We start from the raw sequence: 20,286 nt of genomic DNA, 5'->3' as shown, positions 1-20,286 counted from the left end.
TCCTGGTAAATTTCTTCTGCACCCTCTCTAAAGCCTCCACATCCTTCTGGTAGTGTGGCGACCAGAATTGAACACTATACTCCAAGTGTGGCCTAACTAAAGTTCTATATAGCTGCATCATGACTTGCCAATTCTTACACTCAATGCCCCGGCCAATGAAGGCAAGCATGCCGTATGCCTTCTTGACTACCTTCTCCACCTGTGTTGCCCCTTTCAGTGACCTGTTGACCTGTACACCTAGATCTCTCTGAATTTCAATACTCTTGAGGGTTCTACAATTCACTGTATATTCCCTACCTGCATTAGACCTTCCAAAATGCATTACCTCACATTTGGTCGGATTGAACTCCATCTGCCATCTCTCCGCCCAAGTCTCCAAACGATCTAAATCCTGCTGTGTCCTCTGATACAGTCCTCATCACTATCCACAATTCCACCAACCTTTGTGTCGTCTGCAAACTTACTAATCAGACCAGTTACATTTTCCTCCAAATCATTTATATATACTATGAACAGCAAAGGCCCCTGCACTGATCCCTGCAGAACACCACTAGTCACAGCCCTACAATTAGAAAAGCACCCTTCCATTGCTACTCTCTGCCTTCTATGACCTAGCCAGTTCTGTATCCATCTTGCCAGCTCACCCCTGATCTCCTGTGACTTCACCTTTTGTACCAGTTTGCCATGAGGGACCTTATCAAAGGCCTTACTGAAGTCCATATAGACAACATCCACTGCCCTACCTGCATCAATCATCTTTGTGACCTCTTCGAAAAACTCTATCAAGTTAGTGAGACACGACCTCCCCTTCACAAAACCATGCTGCCTCTCACTAATACGTCCATTTGCTTCCAAATGGGAGCAGATCCTGTCTCGAAGAATTCTCTCCAGTAATTTCCCTACCACTGACATAAGCTCACCAGCCTGTAGTTCCCTGGATTATCCTTGCTACCCTTCTTAAACAAAGGAACAACATTGGCTATTCTCCCGTCCTCCGGGACATCACCTGAAGACAGTGAGGATCCAAACATTTCTGTCAAGGCCTCAGCAATTTCCTCTCTAGCCTCCTTCAGTATTCTGGGGTAGATCCCATCCGACCCTGGGGACTTATCTACCTTAATATTTTTCAAGACGCCCAACACCTCGTTTTTTTAGATCTCAATGTGACCCAGGCTATCTACACACCCTTCTCCAAACGCAACATCCACCAATTCCTTCTCTTTGGTGAATACTGATACAAAGTATCTAACCCAGGCTGTCACTGCACTGCAGGACATGAGAGATTCTGGCTTGCCAGAGGCGCTGTCGTTCAGATGAGTCATTAAACTCCGGTTCTGGGCAGGATCTTCTCAGAAGGGGTAGTTTTTAGAGTGGCCCACATGTTCGGGCAGGAGGCCAGACCTCCCCCCCACGATGCTGCCATTCCCCCACGATATTGCCAGGAGGTGCCAAACAAGTGCCGGTAGGTGGGGCAAGAGGTCAATTAAGGAAGGTGGGCAGGTCTTCCACACTGCTAGCCCAATTAGAGGGCCGGCAGAGCGGCATCCTCGGCAGCGCCATCGAGAGAGGAGCCACTGCTGGGACAGCAAGGTCAGGGGTAGGTAGGAGAGAGCAAGCAGGCCTCCGGCTCCAGTCCACTCCCCCTTTTCCACCCCAGGGAAAACACATGGAGGTTCCCTCCTTGCAGCTAATGATTATGGTTTATGGATTATCTCCCTGGGAGACCAGGGGAAGCTGATCTGCTGCCAACAAGATGCCGGTGACACGGAAAATTGCCTTTAATTTACTAACATTTCAGCCACTGGGTAACTTTACCCAGTGGTGGGACTTCTTCTGTGAGGCATCTCAACATGTTTCCTCAGCATTGTGCTGGCCTCCTTTCTAGCCTGTCACCTGTGGACTAGCAAAATTCTTCCCCTCGTCTCTAGGATTGAGATGCTAAATGGTCAATTTGTTCCTGCTGAAGCAGTCTTCAAAGATCCTGTGATCCTACTTATAGAAGAGCCTTGGTATCCTGACCTCCATTCCTGAATCAACACCTCCAGGGACAGATTGTTTCCCATTCATTGCGATACTATTTATCTGTGTGACATTACTGTGATTTAACAGTCTATCAATGTAAATTATCTCTTTAGTTTTACCCCGCACAGACTCAAAATATTTTCTACCCTGGTAATCACCATTAACCCAATTCGTCACTTCCCACCCACATAATTGTCACCACGCATGTCCCAATATCTTATAAATCAAACAACACGCTTCAACATGCCACCTTGTACATCCTCATCATAGTCTCTCCTTGTGAGTAAGCATACCTCCCATAAACACTGCCATTGGAGACCAATTACATCTGTGCTTGTGATTAAATAAAATACTTTTATTTTTGTGTATATATAAGGAGCTTCAAAGGGTTTTTGTGCTCACGGTTTCAAAGATGGGGACGAGTTCCATCATGCACAAAATAGGTTGAAATCATGGAATCATTTGTACTGTATTTATAGATTTGTTCGGTATAGCATATATGGGACATATTCTCCTTGTTGATTAACACTGATTGATATTCTTTATAAATTATCAGGTAATTTTAGGCTGTAAAATATGGATGATTTCACCATCCTATATAGAAAGAAGCAAAGTTCAGAGACCCTGGTACAAGGAATGGCCCAATGATTGACTCTCAGCCTGAATTATCCTAAGGCCAGACCATTTGCTTTGGGATGTCTAGTGAAGGTTTGTCAGATGCCAGTGAGCTTTCCTGATGAAAGCCTCTTCGAAGGGGTGAGGGGTGTCATTTTGAATTTCAACACCTGGATGGCATAGGGCAGCAGAGCAGAGCTACTGATCAGCTGTTCTGGGGAAATTTGGGGAAATTTGCATACGTGCAGTGCGGTCAGCCTAAGTTGAAGGTGAACCTGCGAAGAAGACCCAAGGAGTTTGAGTAAAGGCAAGCAACCAGCAGAGGGCAGCAGAGCAGAGCTACTGATCAGCTGTTCTGGGGAAATTTGCATACGTGCAGTGCGGTCAGCCTAAGTTGAAGGTGAACCTGCGAAGAAGACCCAAGGAGTTTGAGTAAAGGCAAGCAACCAGCAGAGGGCAGCAGAGCAGAGCTACTGATCAGCTGTTCTGGGGAAATTTGCATACGTGCAGTGCGGTCAGCCTAAGTTGAAGGTGAACCTGCGAAGAAGACCCAAGGAGTTTGAGTAAAGGCAAGCAACCAGCAGAGGGCAGCAGAGCAGAGCTACTGATCAGCTGTTCTGGGGAAATTTGCATACGTGCAGTGCGGTCAGCCTAAGTTGAAGGTGGTTTGTGGAGGGGCTGTTGGCAAGTGACAGTTAAACCCGAAACACTTTGTGAGTGTTTCCCAAACCTACCTCCTCCTCTAACCAACCCCCCCACCCCACGGTGGTTGGGAAGCGGGAGCAGGGGCCTGTCGTGAAGGTGAGTGAGTGCCTTTAAATTTGCTACCTTTCAGCGGGATCAGGGTTTGAGGTAATATCAGGTAAGCTCTTCCTTTCTTTTTCTTTTTCTTGTTTTTTTTTTTTTTAATCTAGAGGGGATGTCAGGGAAGGCAGTACAATGCTCCTCCTGCAGAATGTTTGAGGTGAGGGGACGCCGTCAGTGTCCCTGCTGATTTCATCTGTGGGAAGTGCACCCAACCCAGCTCCTCAAAAACCGTGTTAGGGACCTGGAGCTTGAGCTGGATGAACTTCGGATCATTCGGGAGGCAGAGGGGGTCATAGATAGGAGCTTCAGGGAAGTAGTTACACCAAAGACTGCAGATAGATGGGTAACAGTAAGAGGGACTGGGAAGAAGCAGTCAGTGCAGGGACCCCCTGCGGTCGTTCCCCTGAGTAACAAGTATAACCGTTTTGGATACTTGTGGGGGGGACGACTTACCAGGGGTAAGCCATGGGGTACGGGCCTCTGGCACGGAGTCTGTCCCTGTTGCTCAGAAGGGAGGGGGGAAAGGAGTAGAACATTAGTAATTGGGGACTCAATAGTCAGGGCACAGATAGGAGAATTTGTGGGGAGCGAGAGAGACTCACGTTTGGTATGTTGCCTCCCAGGTGCAAGGGTACGTGATGTCTCGGATCGGGTTTCCGGGTCCTTAAGGGGGAGGGGGAGCAGCCCCAAGTCGTAGTCCACATTGGCACTACGACATAGGTAGGAAAGGGGACAAGGATGTCAGGCAGGCCTTAGGGAGCTAGGATGGAGCTCAGAGCGAGAACAAACAGAGTTGTTATCTCTGGGTTGTTGCCCGTGCCACGTGATATTGAGATGAGGAATAGGGAGAGAGAGCAATTAAGCACGTGGCTACAGGGATGGTGCAGGCGGGAGGGATTCAGATTTCTGGATAACTGGGGCTCTTTCTGGGGAAGGTGGGACCTCTATAGACAGGATGGTCTACAGCTGAACCTGAGGGGCACCAATATCCTGGGGGGGAGATTTGTTAGTACTCTTGGGGGGGGTTTAAACTAATTCAGCAGGGGCATGGGAACCTGGATTGTAGTTTTGGGGTGCGAGAGATTGAGAGTAGAGAGGTCAGGAGCACAGTTTTGACTTCGCAGGAGGGCGGCAGTGTTCAGGTCTGTGGTTTGAAGTGTGTCTATTTCACATGCCAGGAGTATACGAAATAAGGTAGGGGAACTGGCAGCATGGGTTGGTACCTGGGACTTCGATGTTGTGGCCATTTCAGAGACATGGATAGAGCAGGGACAGGAATGGTTGTTGCAGGTTCCGGGGTTAGGTGCTTTAGTAAGGTCAGAGAAGGGGGCAAAAGAGGGGGAGGTGTGGCGCTGCTAGGTCAAGGACAGTATTACGGTGGTAGAAAGGATGCAAGATGGGGACTCTTCTTCCGAGGTATTATGGGCTGAGGTTAGAAACAGGAAAGGAGAGGTCACCCTGTTGGGAGTTTTCTATAGGCCACCTAATAGTTCTAGAGATGTAGAGGAAAGGATGGCGAAGATGATTCTGGAAAAGAGCGAAAGTAACAGGGTAGTTGTTATGGGAGACTTTAACTTTCCTAATATTGACTGGAAAAGATATAGTTTGAGTACATTGGATGGGTCGGTCTTTGTAGCAATGTGTGGCAGGAGGGTTTCTGACACAATATGTTGACAGGCCAACAAGAGGTGAGGCCACTTTGGGATTTGGTTTTGGGTAATGAACCAGGCCAGTGTTAGATCTGGAGGTAGGTGAACACTTTGGAGACAGTGACCACAATTCGGTGACCTTTACGTAGTGATGGAAAGGGATAAGTATACCCCGCAGAGCAAGAGTTATAGCTGGGGGAAGGGCATTATGATGCCATTAGACATGACTTAGGATGTGTTGGTTGGAGAAGTAGGCTGCAAGGGGTTGGGCACACTGGATATGTGAGCGTGTTCAAGGAACAGCTATTGCATGTTCTTGATAAGTACGTACCAGTCAGGCAGGGAGGAAGGGGTCGAGCGAGGGAACCGGGTTTACCAAAGAAGTGGAATCTCTTGTTAAGAGGAATAAGGAGGCCTATGTGAAGATGAGGCGTGAAGTTTTCAGTTGGGGCGCTTGATAGTTACAAGGAAGCGAGGAAGGATCTAAGAGAGAGCTGAGACGAGCAAGGAGGGGACATGAGAAGTCTTTGGCAGGTAGGATCAAGGAAAACCCAAAAGCTTTCTATAGGTATGTCAGAATAAAGAATGACTAGGGTAAGAGTAGGGCCAGTCAAGGACAGTGGTGGGAAGTTGTGTGTGGAGGCTGAGGAGATAAGCGAGATACTAATGAATACTTTTCGTCAGTATTCACTCAAGAAAAAGATAATATTGATGAGGAGAATGCTGGACCCAGGCTATTAGAATAGATGGCATTGAGGTGCGTAGGGAAGAAGTGTTGGCAATTCTGGACAAGGTGAAAATAGATAAGTCCCCGGGGCCGGATGGGATTTATCCTAGGATTCTCTGGGAAGCCAGGGAAGAGATTGCTGAGCCTTTGGCTTTGATTTTTAGGTCATCATTGGCTACAGGAATAGTGCCAGAGGACTGGAGGATAGCAAATGTGTCCCTTTGTTCAAGAAGGGGAGTAGAGATAACCCCGGTAACTATAGGCCGGTGAGCCTAACGTCTGTGGTGGGTAAAGTCTTGGAGAGGATTATAAAAGATACGATTTATAATCATCTAGATAGGAATAATATGATTAGGGATAGTCAGCATGGTTTTGTGAAGGGTAGGTCATGCCTCACAAACCTTATCGAGTTCTTTGAGAAGGTGACTGAACAGGTAGACGAGGGTAGAGCAGTTGATGTGGTGTATATGGATTTCAGGTAAAGCGTTTGATAAGGTTCCCCACGGTCGGCTATTGCAGAAAATACGGAGGCTGGGGATTGAGGGTGATTTAGAGATGTGGATCAGAAATTGGCTAGTTGAAAGAAGACAGAGAGTGGGTAGTTGATGGAAATGTTCAGAATGGAGGTCAGTTACGAGTGGTGTACCACAAGGATCGGTTCTGGGGCCGTTGCTGTTAGGTCATTTTTATAAATGACCTAGAGGAGGGCGCAGAAGGATGGGTGAGTAAATTTGCAGACGACACTAAAGTCGGTGGAGTTGTAGACAGTGCGGAAGGATGTTGCAGGTTACAGAGGGACATAGATAAGCTGCAGAGCTGGGCTGAGAGGTGGCAAATGGAGTTTAATGTGGAGAAGTGTGAGGTGATTCACTTTGGAAAGAATAACAGGAATGCGGAATATTTGGCTAATGGTAAAATTCTTGGTAGTGTGGATGAGCAGAGGGATCTCGGTGTCCATGTACATAGATCCTTGAAAGTTGCCACCCAGGTTGATAGGGTTGTGAAGAAGGCCTATGGTGTGTTGGCCTTTATTGGTAGAGGGATTGAGTTCCGGAGCCATGAGGTCATGATGCAGCTGTACCAAACTCTGGTACGGCCGCATTTGAGTATTGCGTACAGTTCTGGTCGCCTCATTATAGGAAGGACGTGGAAGCTTTGGAACGGGTGCAGAGGAGATTTACCAGGATGTTGCCTGGTATGGAGGGAAAATCTTATGAGGAAAGGCTGATGGACTTGAGGTTGTTTCGTTAGAGAGAAGAAGGTTAAGAGGTGACTTAATAGAGGCATACAAAATGATCAGAGGGTTAGATAGGGTGGACAGCGAGAGCCTTCTCCCGCGGATGGAGGTGGCTAGCACGAGGGGACATAGCCTTAAATTGAGGGGTAATAGATATAGGACAGAGGTCAGAGGTGGGTTTTTACCGCAAAGAGTGGTGAGGCCGTGGAATGCCCTACCTGCAACAGTAGTGAACTCGCCAACATTGAGGGCATTTAAAAATTTATTGGATAAGCATATGGATGATAAGGGCATAGTGTAGGTTAGATGGCCTTTAGTTTTTTTTTTTTCCATGTCGGTGCAACATCGAGGGCCGAAGGGCCTGTACTGCGCTGTATCGTTCTATGTTCTATGTTCTATCTGGCAGAGCCTGGGGGGGCGGAGGGTTGGGGGGGGATCCCAATCACCTTTTCTGTAACCCATCTGATTTTCGCTCCATTGACTTGAAAGGAATTCCCTACAACCTTGTCAGTTAATAGCTGCACAACACAATTTAAAATCCCAAACTGCTAATATGAGAAGTAAATGCTCATGGCTTTGGACGATGATGCATTGTGAAGAAAACGCTGTCGCAAAACTGGCTTATGCATTTTACGGTAACATGACTTGTCATTCATTGATGTTTTTCACCTAGATACTGCATTAATTCTCATTGCTTTCCATGGTAAAGGCCTGCTTAACAGTTCAAGTCCATTTTTCAAAGTCTATTGCCAAATTTGAGTGTTGCCATTTCCTCTGAGCTTCCACAAGTCCCTGGAGGCAACGGGCATGTTGAATACATCTGTTCGTATATCCGGACCAGAATTCCCTGGCCATTGGGATTCTCTTTTCCTGCCGGCAACGCATCCTCACCCGCAGGCTTCCCGGTGGCGTGGGGTGGCTTCAATGGCGAATCCCATTGACAAGCGCCGTGAAGAGAAAATCCCGCCGACAGCAAACGGCGTACCACCGATAGACCCGGGACAGGGGAACCGGAGAATCCTGCCCCGGGTGTTACTTTAAACCGAAAAAGCTACTGACAAATCTAATTAGAAGCAGTGGTTTTTGTTCTAAATAAAGTGAAACACTTTCACGATTAAATCTATTTATGTCATGATAGCATGGCTCACAATGAAGAGGAGATTCCGTCTCTTTTACTGTAGTGACATTCCAAGGGTGGGAAGTTGAGAATTCAGTTGGAGTTAAATGCGGTGGTTAGCATTTGGCAAAGACCACAAAATACCAGTGTTATAAATGTTGGAATGATGCATCTCCCAAGTAGTGAATTTTTTCTTTGGAATTTTCACAGCAGTTGAACTTTTGTGCAGGGAATGTGGTTTGGAACTTTGCCTTTAAAAGTAAAGTGGCTGAAGAAGCAAACTGTTGCCCCATGAGGAATCATGAGGTAGCACTGAGGAAGGGCAGTAGTTTGGTGACGTTAGTGCCTGCCTTGCTTTGAAGAGCAGGTGTTATCGGCAAACTTATCTGCAGTTACAAACTTATATAGGAAGGTATCGGAAGTAACTGGTCAAATAACCAGCAGCATCCAAAAGAAGGATCACTCTAATATTTAAGCAAAATACAGCGGATTCTGGCCATCTGAAGGAAAAGCAGAAAATTCTGCAGATACTCAGCGTCTGTGGAGAGAAAAACAGAGTTAATGGTTGGAATTTTGCACTGCTGGTTAAGGTGAAAAACCGGCATGTAGCTCCAGCTGCGCAACGGAGTTTTCTCTCCATATGTCACGGTACTTTGTGCACAAAACATCTGGGAGCATGGTCTACGCCGTCCCACTGCTGGGCAGGGCCTGATAAAGTTTGCAACGCATAAGGGGAACCTTCCCCCATGCCCATGAAGCTTTACAGAGGGCTTGCCCTTGTCACTGCCAGGGTGGCTGCCCAGGCATGCCCCTCTCCCCCGGGGGCTATACTTAGCTTTTCGTCCCAAGTGGGGTGCCCGCGACTGCTTCCAGCTTTTAGAAAGCAGTTGTAAATCTCGCCAATTTGACACCACATTGGAGAGGGGGGAATTGTAAGTGTCGGGGGAATAATTGGCAGGGAAGCCCGCTAATTATGTTGAAATTCATTCCAATGAATTTAAGGGTGGGAACCTTGTTACGTTACCAGTGAGGAGCAGGGAAAATCGGAAAATGAACCTCGCCGGCGAGAATCTCTTTTTCTGATTGTTGCGAGAGTTTGTGCCCACATTGATGTATGCCCTCGTGGCTGACATGAGTAGAAAGTTTCCCCCAATGTTTCATGCCAATCACCTTTTGTCAGTGGACAGCAGAAGAACAAATTTTGATAATTGGGAGGCTCCCTCTCCATTTCTTTAGTATTGCTGTGGTTCCGGGAGTGAATTTTAAAGCAATTGTGGCCAGCTCTAGAACTGTCATCACCTGGAATAAATCCGACTGTAAAGGAGGGAGCGCCTCCCTAGGTTACACACCATCCCTTGGTCAATCACAGGACTCTGACAATGCTGCTGTCTACTGGCAGCTTGCTTGGAGGTCACCCTCTGGAGACTACCCCAGTGATTTTCAGTCTCTCTCCCTTGGCGGGAAATCGAACTGGAGGCAATTTTAGGCAACTTCAAACATCAATCTTAGTATTTGGAATTCATACTGGTTATAGAACATATAGAACATAGAACAGTACAGCACAGAACAGGCCCTTCGGCCCTCATGTTGTGCCGAGCCATGATCACCCTACTCAAACCACGTATCCACCCTATACCCGTAACCCAACAACCCCCCCTTAACCTTACTTTATTTATTAGGACACTACGGGCAATTTAGCATGGCCAATCCACCTAACCCGCACATCTTTTGGACTGTGGGAGGAAACCGGAGCACCCGGAGGAAACCCACGCACACAGGGGAGGACGTGCAGACTCCACACAGACAGTGACCCAGCCGGGAATCGAACCTGGGACCCTGGAGCTGTGAAGCATTTATGCTAACCACCATGCTACCCTGCTGCCCACCTATGTTTTGGTTGAGAGCTAATGGAAATTATCTTTAAAGAGCCAGAAATGTTACGGAAATTTAATGAAGAATAGTCTTCTTTGGGTTCCCGCTAGCTTGGCAGTGAGGCAATAAATCAGCATTGTTTCTTACTTATTAAATAAATGTTAAGCCACGCAGTTTAATGACTCATTAAATTACTGTGACTGTTTGGTAAAGTCTGCCTTGGCTGTTGGTGTCTGCTTTAGAGTAAACAGGCGGTTTGTTTTTTAAAGATAAAATCTTGGCAGAAGTTAGTGGAAGATCAAATGAAGTGAGAGTCAAACACAAAAGGAGCCACAGTTGTCAAAGGTGAAAAACTAGAAGACATTTGTGGAGTTGTGGCAGGATGGTGGTCTTTTGGGGTTTTACTGTGAAAGGAACGCACTCTGTGAAGTGATCTTCACCACATCCAGGTCATTAATTACATCCAGGTGCAGCTTCAGGAAAATCTCTCCGACTATATTTAAATACTGGGGAATCTCACAGGGTTATGAGCAATGGGTAAGTGACTGTTCCCCCAAGGGTTTTTCCAATCCTCCGGCAGAGTTACATGAGGAGATGAGGGAAATTCCCACTGAATTTCCAGTCAAATATCTTTGCCAGAGGGTTAGATCAGAATGTGGTTATGAGTAATTACTGCATCAGGCAGTGGTGAAAATAAAGTCACACTACTATTTGTGGAATTCAACTCACATCCCTGGCCATATACAGCACTGTGCAGACATAGATTATAATTGGCCCTGGACGGGAATGCCGGTCAAGTTAACTTATTCAACCAGAACATCGCCCCTAAAATGAACATTTGAATAAATTTAGCTCTTAAAAATATTAATTTATTTTGAGTGGTCCATATGGGTCACTTGCCTGGATGAGTGCAGCACCAACATTCAAGAATCGCAAAACCATCCAAGGTAAAAAGACATGCTTGATAGGTACCCTATCCGTGATTGTAAATATTCCCACCATTCTTGGCCAGTCCGAGTGCATAGCGTCTCTACTGTGCACCATGTACAAGGTGCACTGCAGCAATGTGTCAAGGTTTCTTCAATAGCTCCTCCAAACCTGTGATCGCTAACCCTCGAGATGGACAAGGGCAGCAGTCTCATGCGGCTACCTCCTGCAGGTCCTCCACCAGGTTCGACACCATATTCATCTGAAATGTAGAGTCATTCCTTTATCGTTGCTGACTCAAAATACTGTAACTTCCTACCTAACGCATTCTCAAAGTACCTTCACCACAGAGACAGCAGCAGTTCAAGAAATCAGTTTTCTCGCACACCCTTAAGGGCAATTGAGATGTGCAATACCCAGCGACTCTCAGATCCCATAAGTGAATGAAGAAAATCAATGTACTCTCATCGAAAGCCCTGTTTCGAAAACATAACAATTGAAGGAGTAATTCAGTAGAGAGCAGCAAAAAGAGGAAGTGTGTCTCAGGAAATTATAATAATAATGATCTTTATTGTCATAAGTAAGCTATGAAATGAAAAGCACTGTGATGAAGTTACTGTGAAAAGACCCCAGTCACCACATTCCGGCGCCTGCTCAGGTACACAGAGGGAGAATTCGGAATGTACAAATTACCCAATAGCACGTCTTTCGGGACTTGTGGATGGAAACCGGAGCACCCGGAGGAAACCCACACAGACACGGGGAGAATGTGCAGACTCCGTACAGACAGTGACCCAAGCCGGGAATCGAACCTGGGACCCTGGAGCTTTAAAGCAACAGTGGTACCCACTGTGCTACTGTGCTGTCCATGAATTAAAATTAATCAATAAGAATTATCAGGTTATGCAGCTGTAACTATCTGAGATTTTCTCTCCGTGAGCATCATATCCTCCTGTAAAGTATCACGATGACAGGTAACTGTGACTGAGTGGAGATATACCTACAACTTCACCAGCGAACCACAGACTTATTGAACTGTTTAAAGAAGACCCGTTTTAAAAAGAAAATATAAGAAAAGACACTGATCACAAAATTGGCTGCCACGAATCACCTGATGTCTGATATTGTCGGTTAACCATTTCTCTGCAAATCTTCTATATGAATCACACTGCAGACCTGTTGCATGGAATTTCACACCTGGCGGGTATCAAGTTCCACTTCAAAAGGGAACTGTCCTGAAAGGAAGGCAATTAAGGTGCAAAATGCTGGATATTAAACAACTATCATCCTATCAGGACAATGGCAACTGCAAAACAGCCAAAAACTCATTAAAGGTTCGAAACCCCTGTGGAGGATGAAATAACTCCATCTCCTCTTGATTTCTATCTTGAAATGTGTCAAAGGTTCTGGAGACAAAAAGACAAAGACGTGATTCTCCCTTCTGGAGATTAAATCCCCACACCGGCGGGGAAACCGCGCCAACCACTCCGGCGTCAACAGCCTCTGAAAGTGAGGAATTCTCTGCAATTCCGGGGGCTAGGTGGACGGCGGAGGGGTTGGAGCCGCATGCGCGGACCGGCTGGCGTATTTGTGCGCATGCGTGGGGGTTTCTCTTCTCCGTGCCAGCCCCTGGGCAATATGGCGGAACCCTACGGGGGCCCGGCACGGAAGAAAGAAGTGCTCCCACGGAACAAGCCCGCCCGCAGATTGGCGGGCCCTGATCGCGGGCCAGACCACTGTGGGGGCCCCGCCAGGGTCGGATCACCCCACGCCCCCCCCCCCCCCCCCAAGATCCGCCCACGCATACTCACCTGCCAGATCACGCCGGCGTGTGAGTTGAGTGATTCATGTCGGCGGGACTGGCCAAAAATGGACAGCTGCTTGGCCCATCGGCGTCCAGAGAATCGCTGGGGGGGGGGGGGGGCGCTGCCAACGGCCCCCAACCAGCGTGGTGTAATCCTGCCCCTGCCCGATAAACAGCGCCGGCGTCATGGCGGGATTCGCGCCTCCCCCTGAATATTTTCCGACCCGGCGGGGGGTTGGAGAATCCCGCCCAAAGTATGGGATTTTCCACATGCTGGCGTGGCATGTTAACCAGCATCGGCGACGGCTCACTCTTGGCCTCCGGCAGAATCTTCTGGTCACACCCATGTCTATGGTGTTTTATTTGGATCATCCATCCCTACCGCCTGAGATACCATCTTCGGCAGGACTGGAAGACCCCGTCGGCATGCAGATTGGAAAATTCCACCCAAAGAATGGGATCGCTTGGCCTCCAAGAATTGCTGCAAAAGATGCTCATCAACTACCTGTTTAAAAACTGGTTCTGCCAAGCAGAATCAGAAGAGTGAGGAAAAGGAAAAAGAAACATCTCCAAAACACACTACTGGGAGAGAGCATTAAAGATCTCTCTCTCTCTATCTGAAGCTAAAAGACTGCAGACCTGAATCAAGTGAGCTCCAGAATTCTATAGGAAATGAACAAATGGCTGCAATGTTCAAGAATCTGCACCTCAAAGACAAGCAAAGGACTTAGTCATGTATATTCTTTTAGCTTTTTACTGTCCTCTAACTTTCTTACACTTGATACCTGTGTGTGTGTCTCATTGTGTCTTTACTTTTTCTCGGGTTTAGTTAGTAATAAACTTACTGACCAAAGTTTTCTGTCCATTCCTGGTGGTGGGATCCTCCAGTCCGGCTGGGGGGATCTTCCAATCCCACTGGCGGGATTGTCCAGTCCGGCTGGGGGGATCTTCCAGTCCCACTGGCGGGATTGTCCAGTCCCAATGGTGGGATCTTCCAGTCCCACTTGCGAGATTGTCCAGTCCCACTGGCGGGATTGTCCAGTCCCGCTGGCGGGATTGTCCAGTCCCACTGGCGAGATTGTCCAGTCCCGCTGGTGGGATCTTCCAGTCCGGCTGGCGGGATCGCGCAGTCCCTCTGGCAGGATTGTCCAGTCCCACTGGCGGGATTGTCCAGTCCCGCTGGCGGGATCTTCCAGTCCCACTGGCGGGATCTTCCAGTCCCGCTGGCGGGATTGTCCAGTCCCGCTGGCGGGATTGTCCAGTCCCGCTGGCGGGATCTTCCAGTCCCGCTGGCGAGATTGTCCAGTCCCGCTGGCGGGATTGTCCAGTCCCGCTGGCGGGATTGTCCAGTCCCGCTGGCGAGATTGTCCAGTCCCATTGGCGGGATTGTCCAGTCCCACTGGCGGGATTGTCCAGTCCCACTGGCGAGATTGTCCAGTCCCACTGGTGGGATTGTCCAGTCCCATTGGCGGGATTGTCCAGTCCCGCTGGCGGGATTGTCCAGTCCCGCTGGCGGATTGTCCAGTCCCACTGGCGGGATTGTCCAGTCCCACTGGAGCGATCTTCCAGTCCCTCTGGTGGGATCTTCCAGTCCCACTGGCGTGATTGTCCAGTCCCTCTGGCGAGATTGTCCAGTCCGGCTGGTGGGATCTTCCAGTCCCGCTGGTGGCAGAGGGTGCGAACAATGGGAAAACCCATTGACCGCTGCAGGGCCAGAGGATGCCACCACCGGCCAATTGCAGGCTGTTGCCGCTGCCACAAAACATGCTGTGGGTGGCGCGGGGGGGGGGGGGGGGGGGGGGGGGGGGGGGGGGTTGATCTCCTGCCCCACCCACTTTTTCTTTGACTCAAGAAAACCTTGTTTGATTGGCTCCTTGCTAAAAAACATTTGGTTTGGATAAGCCATTTACAGGGGGGAATTGTTATTAAAAGCATTGTTGTGACTGACTGGGGGAAGCGGAGCCGACTCTTTCCTCCTCGTCCAGCCGGAACAATACGGTGTCCGTTTTATTTTGAGATTTTACCTATTTTGTTGCGTGACAGAAATTCAATTTAGCTGACAATAATTAAAAGACAGCACTTCTACAGTTCACTCAGAGGCTTTGGAATTGATACTGCTTTCACAATCAGTTGACTACGACTTGTGTGTCACATGTAGTTTTGTTTCTTTTACTTGGCACCCACCATGAGCAGGTGGCGCTCACAATGACTCTTCCAATATCCTCCCCAGACAAGCTTCCTAACCCAATAAAGAAACAGTGAAACGTGCCTCTGTTGAACATCAGTCAAGGTTGGGGTCTGATCGGCCACAGTGTTCTGGGTTAGCAGTTAAACCCCGTCTGGAGGCAATTGGTTGAACGTCCTTCGCTTCCTGGGTCAGCAATACGTGTAAAAGTGGTTCTGATATTGAAATACGAATAGTTGACGGCATGGGTAGATCGATTTCTTCAGCACGTAATTTTGCTCAGCCTGCTTACCGGCAGCAGTGTGGATGGGTGTACCTTTCAAGCAGGCCAATCTTGAACCTGAAGGCATGTGAAAGGATTAACGCTGTTTAAAATGGTAATGCCTCACTTCTACATTCTGATCTCAGCAGCTACAGGTTGGTGAACAGCACCATAGGATGTTTGACCATTATAAGCAATGCAGTGAAACAGAATCTGATTAACTGATAAGTTAATTTCTGTTGTTGCATTTCTGTACTTGGAGGCTTTTGATACTGGAAATGTGACCATCTTTATTACACTGAAAGCTGGCTGCTCCCACCTCCCCTGACAGCTATCGGGCACCAGCAAGGTGCCGAGGGACAAAGGTCTTTGGATAGCCTTATAAATCGAGAGGTGGCAGAGTTTACAGTTACCGTCAGGGCTGTGGGTTAAAATGTTGCTGTGAAATCATTGCCATTCTGCATTCATTTAGCCTTTTGACTTCCCTGTAAATGACATCCACATCCCTTTGCATGTTGTTATTTTCTGGTGACAGGTATTCATTGCGATATCTCACCTGTTGTCCTTTGAATAATGTGCACTTAAAGGGGGGAATTTAATGAGATCCATGGGGTGGGGTGGGGGTTGCAGGGAGTGGGGGTGGAGGTTCAGAGACGGGGTTCTGTAGTGCTGCAACTTGGAATGAGTGGAAACTTGACGGTGTGACGTCAGCTCCATGTTCTACCAGCGGTGGGAAGCTTCCATGCGGCATAACTGCTGCCAGATGGTGGGAAGCCAGTTGTGCTGGGTGTGCAATTAATGAACTCTCATTGAAATGCTGCTGGTTGCCATTTAGGGATTCCATTTGTATGAGCAGCGCACGGGGATCACCTGCCACCAGTTCCCTGACTGCTTAAAGCTGGCAACAATCAGGTGAAGCCTCAGGTTTGCTTGTGGAAGTCAGCCATATTCGAGCAGGCTTCAATCATTCTTCAAAATTGGTGCAAAGGGAGGCAACGACATTTCCAGAGTGAAAGCTCAACTGCACGGCCTCTAAGAATGGGGCAGGGCCCGGTGATCAGGCTTGGAGGAGCTCAGGTTGTTATTGCTGGCGCACCCCACTGCCAGAGCTCGGACAGCCACTCCCCCTCCTCCTCGTGGTGATCCATCCCGCATTCCCAAGCCCCATTAACGAGAGCAGTAAATAGGATTCACACTGGCCAAGTGGGCGAGGCCATTGAGATGTTTGTGGCACCGCATCCAGAATGGGATGGAATTTGCCTGGCCAGGCGGGGCCCTCTCTGCTCGCTATCCCTTGGGGGAGAGTAGCGCCTGCCTTTTCTGTGCAGCCTGGAATAGAACCATGTGGTATCTACCTTCCAGTATGCTGACAGTGACTTCCTGGTCCACTCCTTGGGCCCTCAGTTGAACCCCTGACGTTCAGGGTTCTTCTGTGCTGCCAAAGGAGTCATCATCATGGTGCCTGCAGTGATCCTGATGAATGAGGCAGCACAGCGCACTGTGGTGGCAGCCCTTTAAAAATGCCACCAGCATTTCAGTCAGGTAAATCTGAGATTGGCGCTTTTTACCCATCCCCATGACAGGAATGGACAGGCTCCACACCACCAAGCCCTTAATTGGCCCCCACAGCGTGATTGGTTGGCTGGCCACGTTCCTTTAGTTTGGCGATAGTGTTCCGTGTTCACCACCAAGACCGTGGCTGTGGGAATTAAATTCAGCCCAGAATTCCTACTTTTCAGGAACTACAGCAAGAAGCTGAAGGAACTGCAGAACATCATACCAACAACAGCAGTCTGCATTTGGTGGGGAGTAAGTGGGAGTAAAGGACGAGTAATCCAAAGACCCGGGTTCAAATCCCCCATGGCAGATAGTGAAATTTGACATAAAAGTCTAATGGTGACCATGACACCATTGTCATGGTCATAAAAACACCTCTGGTTCATCCAGGAAATCCGCTGCCCTAACCTGGTCTGACCTACATGTGAGTCTAGACCCACTGCAATGTGGTTGACTCTTAACATCCCTCTGAAATGGCCCAGCAAGTCATTCAGGTCAAGGGCAATTAGGGATGGGCAACAAATGCTGGCCCAGCCAGCGACAGCCACATCCCATAAAAGAATTCAAAGTAATTTGTATCGTGCCTTTTAATGAATGAAAATGTACATCCTCGTGGTGCAATCAGGTGACATTGACACCAATCTAAAGAATGAACTATTTTTAAAAACTAAGTGGGGCGGCCCAAAATCTTGGTCTTGGAGATAGTTTGGGGACAATATAGTCACGGATAATCTCTTCCAGGCCTCAATTCCACCTTCCTGATGAAATTGGGAGTGTCTAGAAAGCGGAAGATTACCAGTGATAAGGATGGAACTCTTATAGTAAAACTGAAAGGTATGACAAGTAAACATGAAGCAGAAAGTTGCAAACAGAGTCACTGCCATAGCTTAGAATACCCTCCAAACCTCCCAAATAAGTTTGCCTTGTGAAATATCAGCCTGTTCCCATACTCTGTTTAAAATCACGCGATGAGCCAGGTGATACGTTCTTTTGAAAATGGCCAATCTCCTCCTATCATCATCATCATCATCATCAGTAAGCCACTTCCTCCAGTCACTTTAACCCATTGTGCAGCTTCTGCTTGTTCCTTTCCCTTTCACCCCCATGGTTCCAACAAATCTTTCATTCAAAAGACACACCTCCAAACCCCAGTTTAATTGTGGCTCAGTTTGCCAAGCTACGAGAAGGAAAAGAGAGACTTGTATTTATGTAGCATCTCTCACAATCTCAAAACATCAGAAAGCGCTTTCCAGCCAATGAAGTATTTCCGAAGTCTGGTCACTTGTTGCAATGTGGGAACATGCCACTATGTGGAGCAATATATTACAGCTTCAACCTCTGCCTTTTGCTGAGCCCCGTGATCTCATCTGATTTAACCCCCATTGGGTGATTGGGTATGCCGTGATGCTGCAGTTAGGTCAATCATCTTTGTGCGCAAGCTCTCTATGTCTTATAGTTGAAGATATGTTAGTCCTTGCGGCGTTATTCTGATGTATTTGAATTGGATGCATTGGAAATTGGGGGAATGAGTAAAAAAAAACATAGAACATAGAAAAATACAGCACAGAACAGGCCCTTCAGCCCACAATGTTGTGATGGACTTTTGTCCTAGATTAAGAACAAATTAATCTACACCCCATCGTTCTACCGTAATCCATGCACCTATCCAATAGCCGCTTGAAGGTCCCTAATGTCTCCGATTCAACTACTAGTCCATTCCATGCCCCCACTACTGTCTGGGTAAAGAACCTACCTCTGGCATCCCCCTATATCTTCCACCATTCACCTTAAATTTATGTCCCCTTATAATGGTTTGTTCCACTCGGGGAAAAAGTCTCTGACTGTCTACTCTATTCCCCTGATCATCTTATAAACCTCTATCAAGTCGCCCCTCATCCTTCTCCGTTCTAATGAGAAAAAGCCTAGCACCCTCAACCTTTCCTCGTAAGACCTACTGTCCATTCCAGGCAACATCCTGGTAAATCTCCTTTACACCTTTTCCAAAGCTTCCACACCTTTCCGAAAATGAGGTGACCAGAACTGCACACAGTACTCCAAATGTGGCCTTTACTGTTTTTTTCAGGCACTAGTGGCGGCAAAATCCGGGTGTTTCTGCTGCCTGCGCTCTTGTACCCGGCAGCAATTTAGGGTTGAATCTGGGGATGTTTCTGGGTTATACAAAGCATCCCACCAAATGCTATTGGGGAGTCCCAACAATTCCTAAATCGGCTGAAAATAGATGCATTGCACTGGGGCATTGGATTTAGGTTTATTGTCACGTGTACCGAGGTACAGTAAAAAGCATTGTTCTACGTACAGTCCAGACAAATCATTCCATACATGAAAAAACATAGGACAAACACAAATACACAATATAAATATATAGACACAGACTCTGGGTGAAGCATTCGGAGTGCAGTGCGGATGCGTGGAGAGATCAGTTCAGTCCATAAGGTCATTCAGGAGTCTGGTAACAGAGGGAAAGAAGCTGTTTTTGAGTCTGTCAATACATGTTCTCAGACCTTTGTATCTCCAGTCCGATGACTCTCCAATGAAATAAGCAAACAATGATCAATCCAAGAGGCATAAACACCTGCTTCTATATTAATGTCATTAACTCTGGGTTCAAGGATGCAGCATTGGTCTAATGACACAGCCAGATAATATTTTACTCTGTTTAGATATTGCATAGAATCAAAAAGTAAAGTTTCAAAACTTTAACACATGGCCAAATAAGGATTGTGGTCCAGGAGCACTAAACTTGAGCCACTTTTATTACATGAACCACATTAATTCAGTCTCGCTGAACACCTCTCTGAATATCAGCTCCGTTAGAGTTCATCTAGATTCAACTCAAAGAAGGAACTTGCATTCCTAAAGTACCTCTTTTGACCTCAGAACACCTCACAGACGAAGAAATACTTTTGCAGTGTGGTCACTGTTATTAGATAGGGAATGGAAAAGCCAATTTGTGTAGAATGAACTCAAAGGAAAAAACAGCAATGTGATAATGACCAGATAGTTTACTTTGAGGATGTTGGTTGAGGTATAAATATTGGCCATGGGACTGGGGAGGACACTCCTGCTGTTCTTCAAAACAGTGCAATGGAAGCTTTTACACCCACCCGAGAATGTAATATTTCATCCAATAATGGCACTTCAGATAGTGCAGAGCTCCCTCAGTACTGGAACTAAGCTGCAAGCCTCTATTATGGGACTTAAATTCACAAAACTCTGCACTTAGAGGTGTGGTCAGCTACTGTAGATTGTTAATGTTAACAGTAAGTAAATATTAGTCACATCAATCTCCAATGTCCGACCAAATGTCAGTTCCAAACCAAGTGCTGCTGTGTGCAGAGCAGCAGAAACGAAAGACCGCTTTTGGATTTAGTATGTTTGCTGTTGAATTGATATTTGAATACCCATTGCTGAAATGACAGCAACTTGAATTATTTAAGCATTATATTGTATGACTTTGACAATCTCTACTATCCCAGTCCCGGGT

The 20,286-nt window shown here is 47.3% G+C and overlaps 1 protein-coding gene across 1 annotated transcript in view; it reads left to right on the top strand.

Moving 5' to 3' along the window:
- LOC119978355 (rasGAP-activating-like protein 1) overlaps window positions 1-20,286 on the top strand; it is a 398,828-nt gene that overhangs the window by 207,839 nt on the left and 170,703 nt on the right. The gene's annotated exons all lie outside the window — the stretch shown is intronic.

This window comes from Scyliorhinus canicula, chromosome 1 (genome assembly GCF_902713615.1).
Source record: "Scyliorhinus canicula chromosome 1, sScyCan1.1, whole genome shotgun sequence".
Lineage (NCBI taxonomy): Eukaryota > Metazoa > Chordata > Chondrichthyes > Carcharhiniformes > Scyliorhinidae > Scyliorhinus > Scyliorhinus canicula.
Note: the sequence above shows the minus strand (reverse complement) of the source record. Positions and strands in the feature narration are given on the sequence as shown.